This window comes from Mobula birostris, chromosome 11, assembly GCF_030028105.1.
Source record: "Mobula birostris isolate sMobBir1 chromosome 11, sMobBir1.hap1, whole genome shotgun sequence".
NCBI classification, from domain to species: Eukaryota; Metazoa; Chordata; class Chondrichthyes; order Myliobatiformes; family Myliobatidae; genus Mobula; species Mobula birostris.
Genome location: NC_092380.1, coordinates 27,148,262 through 27,173,442, shown reverse-complemented (window position 1 = coordinate 27,173,442; position 25,181 = coordinate 27,148,262). Strand labels below are relative to the sequence as shown.

General features: G+C 46.5%; 1 protein-coding gene across 3 annotated transcripts in view; it reads right to left on the bottom strand.

Moving 5' to 3' along the window:
- Nucleotides 1–25,181, bottom strand: part of LOC140205443 (liprin-alpha-3-like) — a 122,495-nt gene that overhangs the window by 80,785 nt on the left and 16,529 nt on the right. The window lies entirely within an intron of this gene.

The following is a 25,181-nucleotide window of genomic DNA, read 5'->3' as shown; positions in this document are numbered from 1 at the left end:
TGCATGGATGACTTCCAGAATTTTTAAGAAATGGCTGAAAAGTCGGGATGTTGAGCTGCAGCAGAAATCAAGAAAAGCTCTGCTTGTTGACAATTGAGCAGTACACTCTAAAGTAGAATGTTTGAGAGACATCCAGCTGGAATTTCTGCCTGTCAATACAAAATCCTTGGCGCAGCCAATGGATATGGGAATCATAAAAATTTTCAGAAGATATTATATCGCAGAAAGTTGGTGAACTACATTCTCAAAGCAATTGAAGAAAATCTACTAGCATTTTCAAAAGCCAAGGGAGTAAGTGCAAGGGTTAATCTTTTACAGGCTGCACAATTTGGCAGTGATAGCTGGTGAGGAATAAGCAGCAAGATAATTCATAACTATTTTGCTCACTGTGGTTTCAAGCATTCTGGCTTGCAGATGCAGGAAAGAGCCAGGAGTGAAAATGAAACAATTTTGCTACTTCAACAAGTTAGTAGCTGAAGAACGGTCTTGGCCTGAAATTTCAACTGTTTACTCTTTCCGCAGATCCTGCCTGGCCTGCTGAGTTCCTCCAGTATTTTGTGTGGGTGGCCGAGAAATTGAAGGTATCAACAATCATCTTGAATGTTATGATAAAAGTAAAGCTTTGGAGGATGCAATCATTGAAAGCATTGTATCAAAAAAATCACCAAGGCAAAAGATCTGAAGGTGTGGAAAATGATGAAGGTGACACACTGAATCTGAGCTAGTGACTACACAGGATGCCAGGAAATGTGCTGTTGTATTACGACACTACTTCATGCAGAAAGTCAATGAAGATAGTCCATTATCTGCACTACGTGTCATAGAGAAGTACAGCACACAAACAGACCTTTTGGTCCACCTAGTTCATCCCATCGACCTGCACCTGGACCATTGCCCTCCATATCCCTACTATCCATGTACCTATCCAAATTTCGTTTACACATTGAAATCAAGCTTACATGCACTACTTGTGCTGGCAGCTCATTCCACACTCTCACAATGCTGAGTGAAGAAGATTTTCCTCATGTTTCCCTTTAACTTCCCACCTTGCACTTTTAAGCCATGACCTCTGGTTGTAGTCCCTCCCAACCTCAGTAGAAAAAACTCTGCTTACGTTTACCCGATCTATACCCCTCATAATTTTGTACTCTTCTATCAAATCTCCTCTCAATCTTCTACGTTCTAAACAATACAGATCTAACCTATTCAATCTTTCCTTATAACTCAGATCCTCCAGACCCGGCAACATCCCTGTAAATTTTCTCTGTATTTTCAATCTTATTTACATTTTTCCTCTAGGTAGGTGATCAAAACTGTACACACTACTCCAAGTTAGGCCTCACCAATGTCTTATACAACTTCAACATAACATCCCATTTTCTGCATTGATTTATGAAGGCCAATATGCCAAAAGTTTTCTTTATGATCCCATCTACCTGTGATGCCACTTTCAATAGGTTATGGACCTGTATTCCCAGATCCCTTTGTTCTACCATGCTCCTCAGTGCTATGCCGCTCACTGCGTAAGACCTATCCCGGTTGGTCCCTATCAAAATACAACACCTCGCACTGGTCTGTATTAACTTCCATCTGCCACTTTTCTGCCCATTTTTCCAGCTGATCCTTCTGCAAGCCATGATCGCTTTCCTCACCATCCACTACACCCTCAATCTTGGTGTCATACGCAAATTTGCTGATCCAATTAACCACATTATCATCCAGATTATTGATATAGATGCCAAGCATCTATGGACCCAGCACCGGTCCCTGTGGCACATCACTCGTCACAGACCTCCAGTCAGAGAGAGGACCGTCTACTACCACTTGCTGGCTTCTCCCACAAAGTCAATGTCTAATCCAATTTACAACCTCATCTTGAATGCTGAGTGACTGAACCTTCTTGACCAACCTCCATAAGGGACCTTAGCAAATGCCTTGCTGAAGTCCATGTAGACAGCATCCACTGTCTTGCCTTCATCCTCTTTCCTGGTATCTTCCTCGAAAAACTCTACAAGATTGGTTTGACTAACTTACCACTTATAAGATTAGTTTGCCATGCTGACTTTCCTTAACCAGTCTATGTCTATCCAAATACTTAGATATCTACCTTCTCATGGCCAAGTGGTTAAGGTGCTCGTATAGTGATTTGAAGGTTGCTAGTTCGAGCTTTGGCTGAGGCAGTGTGTGTCCTTGAGCAAGGCACTTAACCACACATTGCTAAGCGACGACACCAGTGCCAAGCTGTATGGGTCCTAATGCCCTTCCCTTGGACAACATCGGTGGTGTGGAGAGGGGAGACTTGCAGCATGGGCAACTGCTGGTCTTCCATACAACCTTGCCCAGGCCTGCGCCCTGGAAACTTTCCAAGGCGCAAATCCATGGTCTCATGAGACTAATGGATGCCTATTATATTACCTTCTCATACCCTCTTATAATGTGAGATATTTAAATAATATCACCATTGTTTTCCAACCTCTGGAGTGTTTAACACCTCACCTATACTTCTTTCTGGTTCACCCAGACCTTTGCTTTCCTAATCTGGTTAGTTGAGTAGCCTTGGTAACTGCTCCAATAGTAACAGCTGCTGTACGCCGCAAATCGCTCTCCTACTTAGTCACGTTCCTCAAAAACTGATCCACCATGATCTCACACATAATTAAGCAGAACCTTGTCTATGGAGAGGTGTTACCGCGTTGGAGGTGCTACACAAATGCAGCCTCTTGTACTGAGCTGCCTCAGAAATGGGCACAACTGTCGTTCCCAGAAGGTGAAGGTAGACGTTGAGAGATCGCTGGAGACCAGGTCCGATATTAATGTGAAGCCTTCGGACCCCATTCGAAAGCACGGTCTCAGTGAGGAACTGATTTAGCTTCAGATGTGCAGATACTGACAGGACATAGAGGGTCATTTCAGCAGCTGACGGTGTACTGAGCAAGCTGCAGTGAGGGAAGAGAACCCAGGCATTGAGTGGTGTGAAAGCACAGCAGGACCCTGGTGTACGTGAACAGGTCCATAAAGGTCAGGTCTATCCCCACCCCCTCCCAGACTTAACAGGAGTAGGCCATTCAGCCCCTCGTATCTTTTGATGAACCTGTGGCTGCCATCCCTGTCTGGAATGCACTCCAGAAATGAGTCTCTGAAGTACACTTGGGGAAGGAATTCACTACACTCTGGGTGGAAAAAGATTCTTCTCATCGGAGTTCTGAATTACTCAACCAGTTGTGACCCAGTTACCGAGTCCCATCAGAATGTCGATGCTTCAGTGAGACCATAGGCCAGTCTTCTGAAGTCCAGTGCATCTCAATACAGTTGCTTATTATTCCTACGACATTCTGGTGGACATAGTCTGCACTTCCTAGGTGAAGCCGTGAGCATGGAGTACTTTCCCTTTGTCAGGTGGGGGGGGGGAGGGAACTTCGACTCAGACCATGAGAGGCCTGTGTCAGGCATTTTCATGCCTTACAAGGCACAGATCGGAAGTCTGTGTGGGGTGCCATTCCTTGCACAAACTAGAGCAATGTGTGGTTAAGTGCCTTGCTCAAGGACACAAACACGCTGCCACAGCTGAGGCTCAAACTAGCGACCTTCAGATCACTAGACGAACACCTTAACCACTTGGCCACGTGCCCAACACAGGCAAGGTAGGGTAAACAAGGGGTTACACTAGATAAGGGCACACAGTCGGGAGTAGGTAGGTGGAATGGGAGATATAGTGGTGTGCTTGTCCCAGGCCTGGCCAAGATGGCTATTGACTGGTCCAGCTCTCTGCCTGAGCCTTCTTCCAGGGTCCATTCATGCCTGGGAGTCCTCGGAGAGGACAATCTTTAATTGCCCTTGGGACGTGGAGCTGCCTTCGTGAACGACCGCAGTCCTTCAGTTGAAGATACTCTCACAGTGGTATTGAGCAGAGAATTCCAGACTGACACAGAAGAACTGAAGAACTACTTGCAATAAATCTCCGTATCATTATGTACAATGTGGAAAGGAGCCCTGTAGGCAGTGGTGTCTCCATGTACGCAGTGATGGAGTACCAGAGATCTCCATATTATTGTGTACGACTTGGAGGGGAGCCTGTGGGCAGAGGTATCCCCAAGCATTTGCTGCCTTGGTCCTTACTGGTTGAGGTTTCAGGATTTGGAAGTGCTATTGAAGTAACCACGGTCTCTTTTGTTGTTATTTCACTCTGCAGCCAGCATGGAACATGCTAGGGGAAATATTTAGGATGGGTGCACTGGGAGCCAGTCAAGCAGACTTCGTCCTGGAGCGCGCATGAGATCCCCTTGCCTAACGGATGGCTGAAGGCTGTGGGAGCTGACGGGATACCAGCCTCCGACCTCTTGTCGATAAGGCGTGTATGTGGCTGGTCCACTTCGGTTTCTGGTTAACGGAGAATCCCTGGACTAGGTTACAGCATCACTACCGAAGGTTGAAGCTGGGTGTAGCAGGTACAGCTCAGGGCATTGGAGTTCAGAGTTCAATTCCAGTGTCCTCTGTAAGAAAGTTTACACATTCCTACTGTGTGTGAATGGGCTTTCTCCCACAGTCCAAAGATGTACTGGTTAGTAGGTTAATTGGTCATTGTAAACTTTCCTGTGATTAGGCTAGTGTTAAATTGGTGGGTTGCTGGTCATGACAGCTTTGTGGTTTGCAAGGGCCTGTATCTTTAGAATTAAAAAAAAAATCACTGCATCTCTAAAATAAAAAACAATTCTCTTTTATTGGAACTAAGCACTATCCATTGGTTCACTTGTTAATACAGCACAAAAACAAGCCCTCATGCCAATGAGATGATGCCAACCATTGATCACCTAATTACACTAATCCCATTTTGTTTCCACCCCACCCAACATTCCCAGCACCTCCCCCTAGATCCTACCCCTCCCACACACACACACACACACAGTAGGCAATTTACAGTGGCTAATTAACTCACTGATCTGCACATTATTGGGATGTGGGAGGAAAGAGGAGTGCCCAGAGAGGGGAAACTCACGCAGTAACTGGGAGGACATGCGAACTCCACACAGACAGTGAAGGATGAGGGGAATGTTTATCGGCCGGAGGGTGGTGAGGGTCTTGATCCCTCTGCCTGGCACATCAGGTTTCACTGGACAGCTGGGACCAGAAGGCCACATTCCAAGTGCGGGAGGAAGGAGTTAGATGGTCATCGGCCAATGGCCTCAATGAGACCATGATCCAGATTCAAATCCGTGAAAGGAAACTGAATTCAATAAATCAGAGCAGACACCAAATCCTGGAGGGAAAAGATCAATTCCAAAAAAAGGATACGTCACAAAAACCTACAGGTGAACTCACTTGCTCCGGGAAGGAGCAGATCTCACCGGTTGGGACTTGTGTACAAGTTTGCTGGGAGGTCCGAGCATTAACCGGGCAGAAACTTGTGCCTCTGCACTGCTGGCATTTGGGGCATGAAGAGGAGGCAGGTCTGAGAGGCTGTAAGTATGTCAGAAATGCCTGGCTCGATTCCACAGTAACAGAGGTGTGACTGTGAGCGGTCAGCAGGGACGAGGACAGATTGAGAGAGAGTCAGGGTGCAGATTAAACTGATTACGTTGTTTTCGAGAAGGTTGGGCTCCTGCTGTAGAGAGAGGAACAGACAACAGTTCCGACTGCTGATCCATCATCTGTAAATGTTAATGTTGCCCCCCCTCTCCAAGGCAGAGTACAAGGCAGTTTCCCTTCTGGCTTCAGATTGCTTAAGACAAAAGCGGCTGCAGAAGCTAGGACCTAGATAGAGAGTAAAGCTCTGGAAGGGGCCAGAAGGTTGAGCAGTACCCGAGTCGGCAAAGGGTGCAGGTTGAGGCTGTGCACAGATTCCACGTACAGGGACTTTCCAGGATAGTACAGGAAACAATGCTGAGTACTTGCAAAATCACTGAGCTTTGGTTTGATGACTCATTCACAAGAGCCCATGGTTCCTGCAATTTGACAGATGGTGCAGTGGCAGCTTCGTCAGAATCCCCGGTTCCAGGAAGACGCAGCAAAGGACCGCTGCTGAGGGAGAGCTGCCCTGCCCCAGGCTCCACACTACGGATGAGTCGGTAAGCCGAAGGCTCACCCCCCCACAAACCCTCCGATGGCCATCCTCGTTCAGCACAGCCAGATCCCCGACCAGTGACCATACTGCAGCTTGTGGGATCTTGCTGTGCACATTAGCCACCATGTTTCCAGCATTGCAACATCTGCAAGGATTTAAATCCAGACAGCATACAAACGGGCCCTTCAGCCCATCAAGTCAATGCTGACCATGAAGCACTCATTGATATACTAAATGAGATACTATCCTCATTTTATTCTTCCCACAGTTTCAACTCTTTCGCCCCCCCGCCACACATTTCACCGGTCACCCCTTCGCCAGGGACAATATACAGTGGGCAATTTAGCTACCCACTGGTATATCTTTGGGATATGGAAGGAAACAGGATCACCCAGAGGGAAAGCCAGTCACAGGGAGAATGTGCAAACTCCACGCAGACCGCAGATCAAGCCGGGGTCACTGGTTCTGTGAGGTAGTAGCTCTGCTTGGGTGTAAAACACTTCTGGGGAGTCAGTAATTAAATCTGAGATTTTTCCCCCCCTTACGCCTAGTACAACACTGAAGATTTACAAAATACTTCTCACCTCTGCTGCTCAGGCTACGAGCTTACTTTGCTAGCGTTTGACAGTAAACACTTTTACTGCCAGCTTCCATAAGATATGGGAGCAGAATTAGGCCATTTGGCCCATCGAGTCAGCTCCGCCATTTCGTCATGGCTGATCCATTTTTCCTCTCAGCCCCAGTCTCCTGCCTTCTCCCCATATCCCTTCACACCCTGACCAATCAAGAATCTATCAACCTCTGCCTTAAATATACATAAGGACTTGAACTCCACAGCTGCCTGTGGCAAAGAATTCCACAGATTCACTATTTTCTGGCTAAAGAAATTCCTTATCTCCATTCTAAAAGGACACCCCTCTATTCTGAGGCTGTGTCCTCTGGTCTTAGACTCTCCCTCCATAGGAAACATCCTACCCAGATCCATTCTATCAAGGCCTTTCGCCATTCAATAGGTATTAATATCATCCCTCATTCTTCTGTATTCTAGTGGATACAGGCTCAGAGTACATCAAACTCTCCTCATATGACAAGCCATTCACCCCGGGATCATTTTTGTGAACCTCCCTTAAACTCTCTCCAGTTTCAGCACCTCCTTTCTGAGATAAGGGTCCCAAAACTGCTCACAATACTCCAAGTGAGGCCTCACCAGTGCTTTATAAAGTCCCAACATCACATCATTGCTTTTACATTCCAGTCCTCTGAAATGAATGCTAACATTGCATTTGCCTTCCTCACCACAGACTCGAACTGCAAATTAACCTTTAGGGAGTCCTGCACAAGAGCTCCCAAGTCCCTTTGTACCTCAGATTTTGTATTTTTTCCTCCATTTAGAAAATAGTCAACCCTTTCATTTCTTCTACCAAAGTGCATGGCCATACACTTCTCAACACTGTATTCCATCTGCCATTTCTTTATCCATTCTCCTAATCTGTCTCAGTCCTTCTGTAGCCTCTCTACTTCCTCAAAACTACCTGCTCCCTACCCACCTTCATATTGCCTGCAAACTTTGCAACAAAGCTTTACCATCAATTCCATCATCCAAATTATTGGCATACAACCCAAAAAGAGTCTGTCCCAACACAGATCCCCATGGAACACCACTAGTCACCACTGCCAGCCAGAAAAGGCGCCCTTTTTTTACCCCAACTCTTTGCCTCCTGCCAATCAGCCCATCAGCCCCTTCTTTATCCATGCTAGAATCTTTTCCCCGATGTCGACGTTGCCTATCTGATCCCAACACATGGTCAGTATTCATACTCACTTCCCACCACCCAGTAGTGCAGTGGGTACAGTCATTGCCTCAGAACTTGAGTGACGCGGGTTCAATCCCGACCTCTGGCATTGTCCGTGTGGAGTTTGCAGGTTCTCCCTGTGACCACGCGGGTTATCCAGTTTCCTTCCTCATCAGGGTTAGCGTTAAGGTTAAAGGCCAGCAAGTTGGTTAATTGGCTAGTGTAAATAAACTCATGTGTAGGTGAATAGCAGAACCTGGGGCAGCCAAAGTGAATGTGGAGAATAAAATGGGTGCTTGATGCTTGTCACAGAACTGATGGGCTGAAAGGCCTCTTCTCATGCTATAGGAATGTAAGGCATTTAAATTACTTTCACTCCTACCTCAATGGTCAATGTTGGGAATGGCTGTTCAGCAGGCGGCACACACAGTTGATGTGGTGTGCTGACGGCAGAGGGCAGAGAGCTGGAGGACAACCAACCATCCAACAGTGCTCACACCCGAACCAATATGTTCAGACTGTCAGACGCACTCCCTCACGGCACCGTGTCAGAGGAGCCGGAAGCAGACTGAGAAGCGAAGGGCCGTGAAGCGGCCCGCAAACGGTTGGGTCGTTTCATTCATGAGTGCGGCCACCCGTCAGGTGTTCTGTCGTCATGGTGGAACCAGCACACAGCTCCTGCACAGCAAGTGCCCACAAAAATGGGATGCGACAACTACCAAATCAGTTACAAAAAAACAGAAAAATAAAACATTTGGAGCAAGGCACTCAACCCATCGTGTCTGTGCTAGCCCCATCACTTGCCTCTGCAGGGTTTGGCTCTTCGAGTGTGGAGTTTGTCTCCTCTTGCCTCCAGGCAGCGCGTTACAGACCCAAGCCCTCTCATTATCTTTGTTCCTAAGTCATATGCCATGTTGTATGGCATGGGCGATCATGGTCTTCCCATGGCCATGACTGTTCTTGGCCAAATTTTCTACAGAAGCGGCTTTCCATTGCCTTCTTCTGGGCAGTATCTTTACAGGACGGGTGACTCCAGCCATTATCAATACTCTTCAGAGATTGTCTGCCTGGTGTCAGTGGTCGCATAACCAGGACTTGTGATGTGCACCAGTTGCTGGTACGACCATCCACCACCTGCTCCCACGGCTTCACGTGACCCTGATCGGGGGTGGGGTGGGGAGCTTCGCGGGTGCTACACCTTGCCCAAGGGTGACCTGCAGGCTGGTGGATGGAAGGAGCACCTTCCACCTCCTTTGGTAAAGACCCCGACACCCATCTGATTACGCATACTTTTTGAAGATTTAAAAAAAACTTCTGTCTCCCCTCCTATCCTTCTTCAGACTACTTGCAATCTAAACTCACTTGGTTTTTGACCCCTTCAATTAATGTCCGCTCCCTCCAGGATCCTGATACTTCAACTCTCTCAGCACTTTTCTGTTCCACGGGAACCCTGTACCTAATCCTGCCTCAGTAACGGGGGGGGGGGGGGGGGGGGGGGGGTTAGATTTGGACCACATCACCAAGCTCAATGCCTGTGGACCTGTGATTTTGAAATGATCACCTGCGAGATCAGATTGAAGCCCCGGGAAGTCAGCAGCTCAGTGTTCCCTCCACACCGCCTGGACTCCTCTTCCCCGTATCCCGCAGCCGCGCTCCAAAATCCCCAGTGCCCTTCCTGCTTCCCCGATAACGTGGCTCTTCCCACTGCTCCCGTAATTTGCAAGGACGCAGTGAAGAGTGGATTTTCCCCAATATCCAACATCACAATTGGCAACGTCAGCTCTCTCCAGCAGCATGTGGCGTGCAGGGCCAAAGAGAGCGACTGTGCGGACAGATTAAACCACTCGGAGCTGTTGCTATAATCAGATCTCCCAGGCTGGGTGACAATCTGCTCCCAGCAGTAATTAGCATCCACGCCAATCAGAAGTCGTCCACACCACCGGGTGGCAATCAGCGTGCTGGAAAAGGAGATTTTGTTCATTCATGGGATGCAATCGTCGCCGGGAGGGGCGGCATTTACAGCCCCTCCCCAAACAGCCCTCACCGTTCCAACACGGACGAGATGTCGATGGAATGGCGCCAATCGCCCCTTTAGAGATCCTAAGCGAGCCCACATTGGGGAACATCACAGCACAGTCTGTGCACATCTTGGCCAATCTCTTGCACCGCTCTGAGATCTTTGCTAGATTACTCACAGAATCAATGACGTGAACATTGCCAACAAAGTCAGCATTCAAGTCCTCCTCAAGTCACCCGTGGCCCCTATCTAAGGAAAATAGTCAAGATTTCATGATAAAAATCAACAATTGTAAGTGCGAGGTAAATTTAGAAAATACTGGAATGTTTAGCCATTACACAAATCTGTGGAGAGAGAATTATCGTTTCAGGTTAATATGAAACAACTGCCTCACGGCCGTCAATCCCAACCTCCAATGCCCTCCATGTGGAGTTTGTATGTCCTCCGTGACCACGTGGGCTTCTATCCCACGTCCCCCAATGTCCCATCAACCTGTAAATTAGCCCGGGGGCTGTCACCCGAGATATAATCAAAGAGACGTCACTGGACGTTCAGGAGAAAGCTGCAGCAATGCAGGAAAGTAAGGTGGGGAGGAATGTGGGACAAAGTATTGCAGCTCAGAACCAGCAGGCACACAAAGGGGTGAATGGTCTCCATGTGTCATCATGAATATTGCGTGTTTCTCCCTCCACAGATGCTGCTTGACCTACTGAGCACTTTTCACCAATGAAATGGGTTTTATCTTAGCCCAGGAGTGATGTTATCATCTTTTACCCCCCCCCCCCGACTAAAGTATACTCTGTTTGATTTCAACTTCCCCCGCTGCCAGGAATGGGCTACTGTCTCCGAATCTTAGTTTCGGACGGCTAGAGCAACGGACTAGGAGCACTACTGTAAAAACCCCCTCACCTCGTCCACTGCTCTAGATTCAAACAGGCAAAGGTCGACAGGAATAGGGGTTGACAGCAGGCTTGTCCGTCATCGGTGGGGGCTCATCTCTTGTGGCTCCAGCTATCCGGGTTCAACCCCACTTCTGATGCTGTCTGTGCACACTCTCCCCGTGACTGCTTTGGTTTCCCCAAAGTGCTCTGCTTTCCTCCCATATTCCAAAGACATGCATTTTAAAAAATAATGTAGAGATACAGTGCAGAATAGGTTCTTCTGGTCCTTTGAACCGTGCTGTCCAGCAACCCCTGATTTAACCCTAGCCTAATCAAAGGACCATTTGTAGTGACCAATTAACCTACTGAACAGGAGGTCTTTGGACTGTGGGAGGAAACTGGACCACCCAGTGAAACCCATGTGGTCACAGGGAGGACATACAGACTCCTTATAGATGACGTCAGAATTGTACTACAGATTCTGATGTGCTGAACTGTAAGATTATCTTGCTGACCGCTGCAGTACCGTGGGTTTGTAAGTTAATTCCCCCTTCTGTAAAGTAGTACAAGGCGCAAGAACCTTTTTAATCGCCAGTGAGATCATTCTGCTATGGAGAAGGGAGACTGTCTTTTCTAATTGGTCGTGAGATCGTTCTACTATGGAGAGGGAGAATGTTGCCCAGGTTTTCTGCGTTTTGGATGTGGACTTGGACTGTGGATTCCAACCTCCCACTCCAGTCTTATGGTTTTCTCGTATTGTGCAATTTTTGCCCGATCTTTCTCATCTTTTGTGCGCAGGGGAGGGAGAAGCGGTGTGCCTGTTCTGTACGTGTTCATTTTTTTTTTTTGCACAGCGAGAGGAGGGATTTGGGGGTTGATGATCGTGCTGCCATTCTTTTCCTTCTTGGTTTTGTGGCTATCTGGAGAAGAAGAATTTCAGAGTTGTATACTTTGATAATAAATGAACCTTTGAAATATGAAAAAACCATGCCCCATTAAAAGTTTCCTCCCCCAGACAGTTAATCTGATCAACCATTCTATCACCCCCTCTATTACCCCCATCACTGCACTGTAAACACTTTAAACCATTTTTTAACAATCCTGCTTACATTGTAAGTACATGCTGGTGTTAATGTATTTATGCACATTTTATTCTATTTCCATAGTTTAACCTCTTATTTTTATATAAATTTGTTATTCTTTATAATTGTCGAATGTTGTTTTTGTTGCATGTTGTGGCAACACACCTCAGCAAATTCCTAATGCATTTAAATTTATATAGAGCTCAGAAACAGGCCATCAGCCCACCAAGTCAGTGCCGAACTATTATTCTGTCTAGTTCAATGGACCTGCACCCAGACTGTAGACCTCCATACCTTTCCTAGTCATGTATCTACTGTATCCATATTCCTCCAAAATGTTGAAATCGAACCCACATCCACCACTTCCACTGGCAGCTTGTTCCACATTCTCCCTGAGTGAAGTTCACTCAGACTCACTCTCTTCTGAGTGAACCCACCCCCTCACCCAATGTTCACCTGAAACATTTCAATTTCACCTTTCATCCTTAACCCATGACCTCCAATTCTGGTCTGGCCCAACCTCTGAAAAGAACCTACTTGCATAACTATATTCCCCTCATAATTTTGTATATGGTGAATACAATTGATCTTTGATCCTACAAGTTGCCTTCCGTGTAGATCAGTTGTGGAATCTGTGGCGAGTGGAGCAAGGGATGATTAAATAGGATGATTACAAGTGGGTGTTGGATGACAGGCTGAACTCCGTGGCTCAAAGAGGCCTTGCGCCTGCTGTATGGTGTGGCTCTTTCAGAATGACTCCTGGCCCTCCTGCGCAATATCCATCTTTTTTTTTTTAGGAACCTGAATCCCGAGCCTGAACAGACAGAAAGTTGGCTTATGTCCACGAATACCAATTTTAATTTGAAAGACACAACAATTTTGAAAGAGGCCGTGGGGCCTGGTTTGTTGCCAGGGAGAAGGAAAATAGCAGCTATTATGGAGAGTTTGTCAACATGAAGACTTCATCAAAAACACCGACAACTCAACTTCAAGTTGAAGCAAGTTGTTCTCATCTTGAATAGATGAAAAGTGAGGTTATGCTGAAGGACAACGTGGAAACAAACCCACTTTGATATATCGACCTGTGTTGGGGAAAGGTTGCAAGAATAATGTCATGAATTCAAATTCCAACTCCGAAGGAAAGAGCTGGATAAACTCAGAACAATGAATCGGGAAATATCAACACTCCCCAGGCAACTACAGGCATGCTCTTTTCCTTCTCTCACAATACCAGTGGAACAGGACTCCCCAGGGCAGAGTGGCCCTTCCTGGGCACTGTGCATCCCCAAAGGTTCATTTATTATCAAAGCATATATCCCTATACAACACTGAAATCTGTCTTCTCCGGATAGCCACGGAACAAAGAAAGAACATGAAAGACGTTCAGATAGAAACATCAAACCCACACTCCCCTTGCACAAAGAAAACAGCATCCCAACCATTGACACCCAAAAAAACCCCTCGCCCGCACAAAAAAAAAAATTGACAGACTGTCATTCCCCAAACACCTTCCCCTTGCACAACAAAATTGAAAAGGAACAGGCTATAAGAAATAATATATAAAAACCATAAGTCTGTAAAAATCCACAGTCCATAAACACAATAGTCCAATCCATAAATGCAGAAACATGATCCCATCCTACGATATCTAAGACATTCATCGAAAGTGAGGCCTACCCGCCTGCCACAGTGAGCCTCACAACAGTAGGCTGCTCACAGATTCCTTATCAGGCAGCAATCAAAAGGAAGGCAGTCGGCACTGAAACTTTTGCCTGCCTTACACATTCACCTCAGTGTCTCAATCTCCCTCACTGAAGCACAGGTGGATAAGGCAGCACAAGGATCAACCAAGGGAATGCATTTTAGACAGGGAACGACAGAACTTGATCATTTTATTTCCTTATTTTTCAGGATTTCGACCACTGACAGGACCAATGTTTAATGCCTGGACTCAACTGCCCCTTGAGAAGGCAGTAGTAATCGAGAGGTGAGGTTATTGAAGAAGGCATTGTGGGAAAAAAAAATCAAATACAGTCCAAACTGGGTGAAGATGGCAAATTTTCTTTAATCCTACACTACAGTAGGGTTGAAAGGCTAGAGTAACATAATTAGAGTGCTATTACAGTTTCCTCTGGGTGCTCTGGTTTCCTCCCACATTACAAAAGGCATACAGGCAAGATGTGGGACCGGCAACGTTTATGGGTTGGCCCCAAGCACAATCCTTGCTGATTTTGTTGACACATTTCACTGTATTGTTTGATGTACGAGTGACAAATAGAGCAGATATTTAAATCTGTAATTAGTGAATTGGAACAACCGGGTGCGGTTTGTAATGAGCTCTGTTAAAATAACTGAGTTACTGAATTCAAATTCCACAGTGGATTTTGTGATCGAGTGCTTGGATAGGGTGTGGCACGTGACCAAGTGGTTAAGGCATTGGACTAGTGATCTGAAGGTTGTGAGTTCGAGCCCCAGCCGAGGCAACATGTTGTGTCCTTGAGCAAGGCACCTAACCACACAATGCTCCAGTCCACGCAGCTGAAAATGGGTACCAGCAAAATGCTGGGGGTTAACCTCGCGATGGACTGGCATCCTATCCGGGGCGGTGGGGGGGGGGGGGGGTGGTAGTCTCATACTCTCAGTTGCTTAATGCCAGCCTGATAAGCTTATAAGGCTCGGGACATACTTCAATTGTTTGGACTTGCAGTGCAAGCTGGGTAACTTCAGCAGGGTTTACAGAGGGTCAAGTGGGCAGCACTGGTTCCCACATACCTGGGACAATGTGATACATTCTCTCCTAGGAGAATTAGAGAAGACAGATTCACTTTCAATATGATAAAGGGAACAGATTTAGATGTAGTTTTTAAATGTGAGCTGAACAAGGACCCACTCCCCTTGGCAAAGTGGGTTCATAGAAAAGACCCTTTGGCCCACATAGCCCAAACGTATCTGCTATTCCAACGACCTGCATCTGGACCAAAACCCTTCATACCCCCTCCCATTCAGCACCAATCCAAACTTCTCTTGAGTAGGCATCCTGGTCAGCATGGAGTAGCTGGGTCGAGGAGCTATACCACTTGCTCACTGCTGGAGGAGGAAAATGGAAGGATCTCCAGTGGGATGGGGAAAATTCTGCCTGGAGCAGCAGTAGAAGCACCAGCCTGAATATGGGGGAAAAGCACCTGAACAGAAGTGACCTACTGGGGCTGCAGCTCTGCTTTCACCTAGCTCAGACACGATGGGCCAAACGACCATCTCCTGTACTGCAAATTTCAATGGATGTTAAATTAGCCTAAATTGATTTCACACGTTTCCACAGCCTCAGAAGCACATCCCACGTCCTTTGTTGCCTGTTCCCATAGCAATAGTGTGCGGACTGGGTAGACGGACTATCGAGTCTGTCTCACACCTTTGCCCCAACTTCCCATGGCTCCTGTGAGCTCTCGATACAAAAACAACCTTTCCTGCCTGGATTCCTCCCACTCATCTGAAAAAATGGAGCTTCTCCTCCCAGTCACCGACCTGAACCATTGACAATCTACCGGACGAACTCATTGGGCCAAGCAGCCTCTGTGGGAAGAAAGGAGCCGTCAACGTTTCAGACCAAAACCCCATGCCAGGGATCCTGAACATTCCTTCTCCACTGAGATGTTGTGGGGCAGCAGGACTCGGCCGCTGAGGGGGGAAAACGTCCTGAAAGCCTCTGGGTATTCCTTGAAACTTTCAAAACGAGGCCCACCTCCATGACAGGACCTCTAACTAGAGGGCTCTCTTTGGGAGTCTGGTGTCAGCTGGGAGCGTCCTGATGTCCCAGTGAAGGGTTATGGTCCAAAATGTCAGCTGTTTATTCCTCTCCATAGATCCTGCCTGACTTGCTGACCTCCTCCTGCATTGTGTTGTCAGCCCAGCAAGTGGGTTTGGAGATCCGGCTGGGGGATTAGGAGATACCACCAGCAGTGATTATTTGTCCATGCTGTGGCCATGTTCTCTGAAATTGGAGTCAACCATGTCTGATAAACCATAAACTTTCTAGTTATGTTTGAAGCTTTGATCTAGAACTTTCTCATAGTTGCATACAACCATTTGGCCCATTAGGTGCATGCCAGCTCTCAGAACCCTCCTAACAATCACGTTTCCCCAATTTTCCTGGTAACTTATTCCTCCAACCCTGCAATCAAACTACTCCTGCAAGTGCTGTTGTTCACTTACACACTAGTTACAGTCAAAAACGCCCCGTAACGGCACATCTGTGGGATGTGGGAAGAAACCAGAGCACCTGGGGGCTATCACAGGGAGAATATGACCTCCGGAGCAGTGTGGCAGTGCTTTTCCTCAGACACTCCATCAACATCTGCTTCATCCAGTGGAGACTCCTGGGATTGAGAATTGGCCATGGTTTCCGTTCTACTTGTGGGCCTTTCTTATTGGAGGAAGGTTTAGTAAGCAGAGGCATGCCAGTAGAGGAACTTTCCAGATGTTGAGTGCAGGGCCCACCCACTCCTATTTCAACGGACAAGTCCTGGATGAGTAGCCAGTCCACCATCAAACATCTCTACACCAATCCTGTTTACCCGCACTCAATCCAGGGCCTGGGGTTCAGATGCTCGTCTAGATACTAAAATGCAGTGGGTACCTGCCTCCACAGGCAGTGTGTTCCAATACTGATCACCTTCAGGGAAAAAGATGTTTTTCCCCTGAACACGCTTGTTGGTAAGTGTAGTCTGTGTGCTGCATGTAGAGAACTGAGACTGTGATGACCGGTTCTGGGTGGTGGAGACGAGGAGCAGTTCCCCGTGTCCTCTGGGTGCGCCCCATTGCAGCAGGAAACTCAATGGAGGAGAGTCATAACATCGCTGGGAGAGTTCGTGAACGATTCCTTGGTTTACGGCACAACCTTACTCAGTCTACACAGAGACTGGGTCAGCCATGGACCCATGGTTGATCACAACTTGTACGCTCTCAAGCAGCAAAGGCTGGTTAGAGGCGAGTTTCTTCAGGCAGCTATATTTGAGGAGTACATGCTACAGCCCCTCTTAATTGGTGGAGTTAAAGGTTTTTGTAGGATGAGGATGAGGATGCTCTTCTCCTGGGGTTTCCCCAGCGGTGAAGATTACATCTGCCTGTTTCCAAATGCACAGAATCCACAGTGCAGTGCGGGGAGTGGCCACGGCAAGCCAGCAGTTACAGAGTCTGTGGCAGAGACCACCCCCCCACCCCACCACCTCTGGTTGCCAGAATCCAGTTCATCTTCTTGAAGGTGGTCCTGATTACAGGAGCTGAGGTCCCCCTCGCACGCCCTCTTTATCTCTGACAAACGAAATGAGCTGAAAATGATTCTGATTGCAGCAGCTGAGATCCCCTGGCACATCCTCCTTGTACCAGACATAGGAAAGAGGGTCGTCACTTTATTACCAAAGTCCCTACCCACAATGTCCTGGTCTGTTGCTGTCAGAAGAACCAGATCATTTGCTGTGGCCAGGTTAAACTCCACCCATAGGTGCAACTGATCTATATCCACAGGTGCCCTTTGCCAGTCTTCTAAACAACCCACAACACCACCACTCCTTGTTTCCTATGCAAACTTACTAACCCATCTACATTTTCATCCAGGTCATATACAGTACATCTACCACAAACAGCAGAGGTCCCAGTATGGATCTCACAGGTCACGCTTGGTCTCAACAACGCTGAAGAATCAACACACATTGCACTCGAGAGAGCCGCCGGATCTCCGACAATATGTGAAGCTCTCAACATCTCAAATAGTTCTCATGAAAAATAGTCATCCATTGTCTCAGCAAGTCCAGGATTTGCATTCTCAAAGCGACTTCAGAGCTCTAAATATCTTTATTCCCACCTCATTGAGGCTCAATTCATTGTGCATGTTCACTGAAAACCAGTCAATAAAGGTTAAAAATAGTTAGAAATCAAAAAGAGGCCGGATCTCATTGCAGAAATTCCTCCACTTTCATCCTGTGTGTGATATTATCTGCACACGAACATGTGGATGCTGTGGCAAGCCGTAAGCAGAAGGAAATCTGCTCTTTCATCCAGGATCAAGATCAGAATGCTGCCAAGAGCCTCTGACACGGCCAGGGGCTTCAGCTTACACACAGGATCTCAATCAGTGGCTTTTAACTTTCAAAAAACGTGCCACAAAGTACTGTGAAGTACCCCACAGTTCATCGAGATATCGTGTACAAGTTCACCCCGAGTGTGCAGCTTCAGTGAACAGCTACTGTTAACAGCATTACGTCTGTCTTTGACTGACATTGATATTGCGATTTTCAAAATCTTGAGTTGTCTCAGGGCATTGGATGAGGCTCTTCAGGGCGATGGCTCGTGTTTGGCCTTTGGAGGTACTGAAGCCGATAGCTGGCCTGTTAACCCAGAAACTTCAATCCAACCACAAACCTGCTCCCTGTCCAAAATGACAACTGTCATCCGCACACCCCCCGCCCCCACATACCTCCATCTCGCATCTCCTTGTTCCTATAGCCCTTCCCACACCCCAAGTCCCTCCCAGTCGCCACCTCCAGCAATTAAGCCCCTCCCAGCACTCACCTCCACCCCCAACACCTCCCAACCCCACAACCCAGTTAAATATCTGGAATTATGGCGCTTTTAAAAAGCAACAGAAAGCAACTGAAAAGTTATTGAGGAGGTAAAGATGGAATATAAAAGTAAGCCAGCCAGTAATATTTAAGAGGATACCAAAAGTTTCTGCAGATACACAAAGTATAAAAGAGGTGAGTGGATATTAGATAACTAGAAAACAATACTGGAGAGGTAGTAATGGGGGACAAGGAAATGGCAGATGAACTGACCAAGTATTTTGCATCAACCTTCACTGGCAGTATGGGGGAAGTTCCAGGTGTCAGGAGTCACAAAAATGATGGATGAACTTAATAAGTATTTTGCATCACTCTTCACTGTGGAAGACACTAACTGTATGCCAAAAGTTTGAGAGTGTCGGGGGGCAGAAGAGAGTCCAATTGCTATTACTAGGGAGAAGGTGCTTGGGACGCTGAAAGGTCTGAAGGTAGAAAAGTCACCTGGATCAGATGGACTTCACCCCAGGCTTTTGGAAGAGCTAGCTGAAGAGATTGTGGAAGCATTAGTAATTATCATTCAAGAATGATCTTTTAAGCTTGCCGATGACACCACGGTCATGGGCCAAATCAAAGGTGGTGATGAATCAGCACATTGGAAGGAGATTGAAAATATGGCTGAGTGGTGCCACAACAAAAATGTCAGCAAGACCAAAGAGCAGCTTATTGACTTCAAGAGGAAGAAACCAGAGGTCCATAAGCCAGTCCTTATCAGGTACAGGAGCCTCAGGACTCAGCACCAGGTTCGTAAACAGTTATTACCCCTCAACCAATGAACTCTTCACCTCATGTTCTTGATATTTATATTACTTTATTCCTCTCTTACTTCAGTGGTTAGTAAGTTGTTGGAGAAGATACTGAAAGGCAGGATTTATGAACATTTGGAGAGGCATAATATGATTAGGAATAGTCAACATGGTTTTGTCAAAGGCAGGTCATGCCTTATGAACCTGATTGAATTTTTTTGAGGATGTGACTAAACACATTGACGAAGGTACAGCAGTAGATGTAGTATATATGGATTTCAGCAAGGCATTTGATAAGGTACCCCATGCAAGGCTTATTCAGAAAGTAAGGATGCATGGGATCCAAGGGGACCTTGCTTTGTGCATCCAAAATTGGCTTGCCCACAAAAGGCAAAGAGTGGTTGTAGACAGGTCATATTCTGCATGGAGGCCGGTGACCAGTGGTGTGCCTCAGGGATCTGTTCTGAGACCGTTACTCTTCATGATTTTTATAAATAACCTGGATGAGGAAGCAGAAGGATGGGTTAGTAAATTTTCTGATGACACAAAGGTTGGGGTGTTATGGATAGTGTGGAGGGCTATCAGAGGTTACATCAGGACATCGATAGGATGCAAAATTGGGCTGGGAAGTGGCAGATGGAGTTCAGGCCAGATAAGTGTGAGGTGCTTCATTTTGGTAGGTCAAATATGATGTCAGAATATAGCATTAATAGTATGTCTCTGAGCAGTGTGGAGGATCAGAGGGATGTTCGGGTCCAAGTCCATAGGACACGCAAAGCTGCTATGCAGGTTGACTGTGTGGTCTTTCATTGATTCTATTGTGGTTCTTGGACTTTCTGCGTATTTCCACAAGAAAACAAATCTCAGAGTTGTATATGGTGACATATGAAGTTTGATGATAAATTGTAGATTCTGCAGTGGTTCCAGAGGACTGGAAAATTGCAAATGTCACTCCACTCTACAAGAAGGGAGGGAGGCCAAAGAAAGGAAATTATAGGCCAGTTAGCCTGACTTCAGTGGTTGGAAAGATGCTGGAGTCCATTAGTAAGGATGAAGTTTCGGGGTACTTGGAGTCACATAGTATATAGTAAGCATATTTTGCCTGACAAATCTGTTGGAATTCTTTGAGGAAATAACAAGCAGGATGGACAAAGGAGAGTCAGTAGCTGTTCTTCATTTGGCCTTTCAGAAGACCTTTGACAAGATGCCGCACATGAGGCATTCCACATACCCGCCAATTTGTGCAAAAAAAACTTGCCTGACATCCTTCCAGTCACCTTAAAATTATACTCCCTTGTGTTAGCCACTTCTTCCCTGGGAAAAAGTCTGACTATTCCCTCGATCTACGCCTCTTACCATCTTGTACATCTCTGTTAAGTCACCTCTTATACTCGTTTGCTCCAAAGAGAAAAGCTCTGCCTTGCTCAACTACCCTCATACGAATTGCCCTCTAAACCGGGCAGTGCCCTGGCAAACTCCTCGGGGTATGAGGAGGTTAAAATGGGGTTAGGGGAAACATGTGCTCAGTACTTAACAAGACCCAGAAGGCTGAAGGCCCTGCTTCTACCATAGTCTGACCTTTCTGACTGAACTTTTTATCCCTGATTCTATCCAAAAGTAACGATTGCAGCCGTGAATATCCTATCAATAGGGGATCCCTTCCTCTCTGGAACAGAATGCAAAGTTTCACATTCCCAAGAGGAAAATTTAATCTCAATCACTAGCTCTGGATCACACCCCCACCCCCCGCTAGCACTGATCCTTCTAAGCTGCGTGGGTGCGCGGCCGCGCAGCGACTGAAATGCTCCCGTGCAAATGGTCTTTATGCTGTGCTGATGGAATTTCCTCTTATAGAATTTTAATTGAAAGTGCCACGCAGTTATTCCTGCTCAGAGTAAAGGTTGCTCGGCACGGCTGTAAATAAAATATTGAGGGAATATTGCCCCCTGAACAGGGAACAGGCTCCTACCCTCTCAGGATGCCTCCCTGTCAACCAGTTGACCTCCCATTCCTTGCACTTGGGAGAACACAGTCCACTCTCCTTGATCACTCCACAGGACAATCCTGAAGTCAATCTAATAAAAACAAGGACAGGGAAAGTGGCAGGAAGCTGGGCGACAGCTTGTTGCAGAGAGACTCAGCTGGCTGGATGCCATTCACCAAGACAATTCCACTTTGAGATAAAGCTTGTTCAAACTGCACAGGATTATAAAGGGAGAAAGAGATACAAGAACCAAACTACAACAGCTGTAACCAAATCCAGATGTGCCAGGTCCACACCACAGCTGAGCCTGTGCCGACTCCGAGATGTCACCCCCCCCCCCAGATGACAAGCTGATCCAGTCGTCATTGCCAAAGCAAACACTTGCACGTCAGGATCCCTGCTTTAATATGCATAGCCTCACAGCCGTCAGTACATTAAAATCCATCTGCCATTTCTTAACCCATCTGCTGAACTAATCCATTCCTAATCTTCGCACCCTCATCCTCCTCCAGCCCTGCAACCTTCAGTCACTGCTGTGTGCCATTTCAGCCTCGGATTCTCAACTGCTCCACCCACTGGAGACGATGCCCCACACCCTGGCCTCTGGTTCCTCCCCCCTTCAACCTCCAATTCCTTCTCTGAGAGCAGGGGTTCCCGAACTTTTTTTATGCCAAGGCCCCCTACCATCAACCGAGGGGTCTGTGGACCGCAAGTTGGGAACCCATGCCCTAGGGTCATATAGGCCATTCAGCCCAGCACTCTGTTGCTGACCATCCACACGATACTATTGGCCAGCATTTGGCCAATTGTCACCTTTGCCTTGGCAATTCAAATTCTTAAGTGTTGAATTTTTTTTCCCCCACTTCTAAAAACTTTAGAACTATCTTTCTGATCATGAAGACAATGTTTGTTCCTCTCCGTAGATGCTGCCTGACTTTGAGTTACTTCAGCGGTTTGTGTGTGATACCACTCTGATCAGGCTTTTTTGTTGCCTTGACGGGCACCTTAGAATCAAGCTGCTCCAATAACCCTCCTTAAAGCACATTCTCTTCTTTCCTTCCAGCCTTGAAAATTATTTTTGCCTTTTCAATGCATTTACCAACTTCCGTTTTCAAAGTCAAAAGGAAAAGGAACTTTATTATCAAAGTACTTACACTCAACAGCCTCTCTGTTAGGTACAAGCACCAAATAAAGTGGCCACTGAGTGTACGCTTCTAGTCCTCTGTTGCTGTAGCCTGTCCACTTCAAGGCTCGACAACAAGAAGCTTTCACTCACAGAACGGCTGTTCACTGGATGCTTTTGTTTTAATCGCACCATTCTCTGTAAACTTTCGAGACTGTTGTGTGTGTGAAAATCCCAGGAGATGTAAAATACTCTGACCACTCTGTCTGGCAATCATTCCACGGCCACAGTCACTTAGCTCACATTTCTTCCCCACTCTGGTGTTTGGTCTGAACACCAATCAAATCTCTTGAATATGCCTGCATGCCTTTACACACTGAGTTGCTGCCACATGATTGGCTGATTAGATATTTGCATTAAAGGCCAGGTGTACCCAATAAAGTGGCCACCAAGTGCACGTCACCATGTACGACCTTGAGATTCCTTTTCTTGCGGGAATTTATGGGGAAACTTCCTTTCACTAAGTTGCTGCTTCCACTTTAACACCAGTTTGGTGCCCAATTCTTTAACAGTGAATTCCCATCAAGGATCACTCAACATGCTGACTCTACACTCACGACGACACGGCCAGATTCTGACCCAATTCCATCTACAGGCGATAGTCGGCCGTGTCCCAAATAATGGTGTACAGGAAGGAGAGAGGGTCTAATGGCATGGTAGTCATGGCAACAACCTTCCCCTCGGTGCCAACAAATTAAGTGCGTTGATCATTGACTTCAGGAAGGGGGATGGTGTTGAGAGGGTTCGGTGCTTCAAGTTCCCAGGAGTCCTGGTCCATTCATGCAGATGCCACGCCCAAGAAAGCTCCCCTACACCTCGACTTCCTCAGGAAGTTAAAAAAATATTTGGCACATCCTTGTTCACCCTTACCAATTTTTTTTTTAAAAAAAAACAGATGTACCCTAGAAAGCATTCTGTATAGACGCATCACAGATCGGTATGGCAACTGTACTGCATGTGACCGTAAGGGGCCGCAGAGAACTGTGGACACAGCTCAGCACATCACAGAAATTAGCCTCCCCTGCACGGACACTTCTTGCTGCCTCAGTAGAGCAGCCAGAAAAATCAAAGACCCCACCCACATTCTCACTTCTTCCCCCTCCCATTGGGCAGAAGATACACAAGCCTGAAGGCACACTCCGAGAGGCTCCAAGATGGCTTCTATCCCAACACATAAAAAAAAACTGGAGGAACTCAACAGGTCAGACAGAATCTACAAAGGAAGACGCTTCATCAGGAATGGAAAATAACAGAAGCCAGAATAAAGGGGTAGAGGAAGAGAGGGTGTGGAATAGTAATACAGGGGCAGTCTAAAGGAGATTCACCAGGCTAATTCCTGGCATGACAGGACTGTCCTGTCAAGAGAGGCCAGACAGTTTGGGTCTGTTTTCCTTCAAGTTTAGAAGAATGAGGGGTGATCTTATTCAAGCATATAAGATACTAAGATCGGGAGGGAGACTGACCGGACAGATATTGCGATATTTTCACTATTATTGGAATCAGTAATGTGGGAATGTGGTTACAGGCAATGTTCCCTCTTACTTGTACTGATCAGTGTGTGCAAAACTCTTGTCCTGTTCAATTTTTATCCCAGTGACAACATGTGCACACTGAATTTTATATATAGAGGTATTCATTTTAACAGCTGGCAAAACACACTCAATCAGAATTTGCTCTCCTCTGGGTTTGATTGTTTTTGCTCTCATTTATCTGCTCTCACAAAACATACGTAGCAGGCCTGTAGCAGGTAATGAAGGATTTTCTCACCGGAGCTTTTGCACTGACGATATGCAACTTGCTTTCTAAATGACGCTTTAAAAAATCAAGTTTCCAAATATCACTCCACTTCATCCCACTTGCAAATTCTCCAACAACTTTTGCATCGCGACAATACACACAGGTAACACCAGTTTCTGTATTGTACACAAATAGTTCTCGCAGCTGCACATTCCTGACCTCATGAGCTTTCGGTGTAACAGTTTCTACTGTTTCATTAAGACATTACGCTTTCAAGTCAAGTCAAGTCAAATTTATTTATATAGCACATTTGAAAACAACCCACGTTGACCAAAGTGCTGTACAGATCAGAGCAGAATAGCTAAAAATACAAATACGAGAAACACAGACATAACCAACAAGGCAAACAGCTTATGACACAAAAGAAACAACACAAGGGCCTAGGCACAAGACAAAAATCAACCACATCAGGAGGATTCAAACACTAGTGAATAAAAGTAAGATTTGAGCCTGGATTTAAAGGAGTCAATGGAGGGGGCAGATCTGATAGGGAGGGGAATGCTGTTCCACAGTCTGGGGGCTACAACAGCAAAGGCACGGTCACCCCTGAGCTTAAGTTTAGATCGTGGGACAGCCAGGAGCCCCAAGTCAGCCGACCTGAGGGACCTGGAAGTAGAATAAGGGGTTAGAAGGTCTGCGATAGAAGGGGGAGCCAGCCCATTTAGGGCTTTATAAACAAACAGGAGAATCTTAAAATCAATTCTGAACCGTACTAGCAGCCAGTGGAGGGAGGCCAGGACAGGAGTAATATGGTCCCTCTTCCGGGCACCTTTAAATGAATTAGCAGTTCTTTTGCACTTCATGCTCTTTGCTTCTTTGGAATTCGACATAGTGAATCAATAATTCCTTCAATAATAACAGTATAAATAAGCCAGCTCTAAAATCTGCAGACAAATCATCACAAACTCCATGTTGTCAACACCGTCCGCGTCAGAAACTGGAAAAGGAAATGTGATCGTTGACGATTGTGAAATATACTTAACATGCCAACGAGGTAGAGGGTGACAACCTTCTGTGCACAGTTTAAAA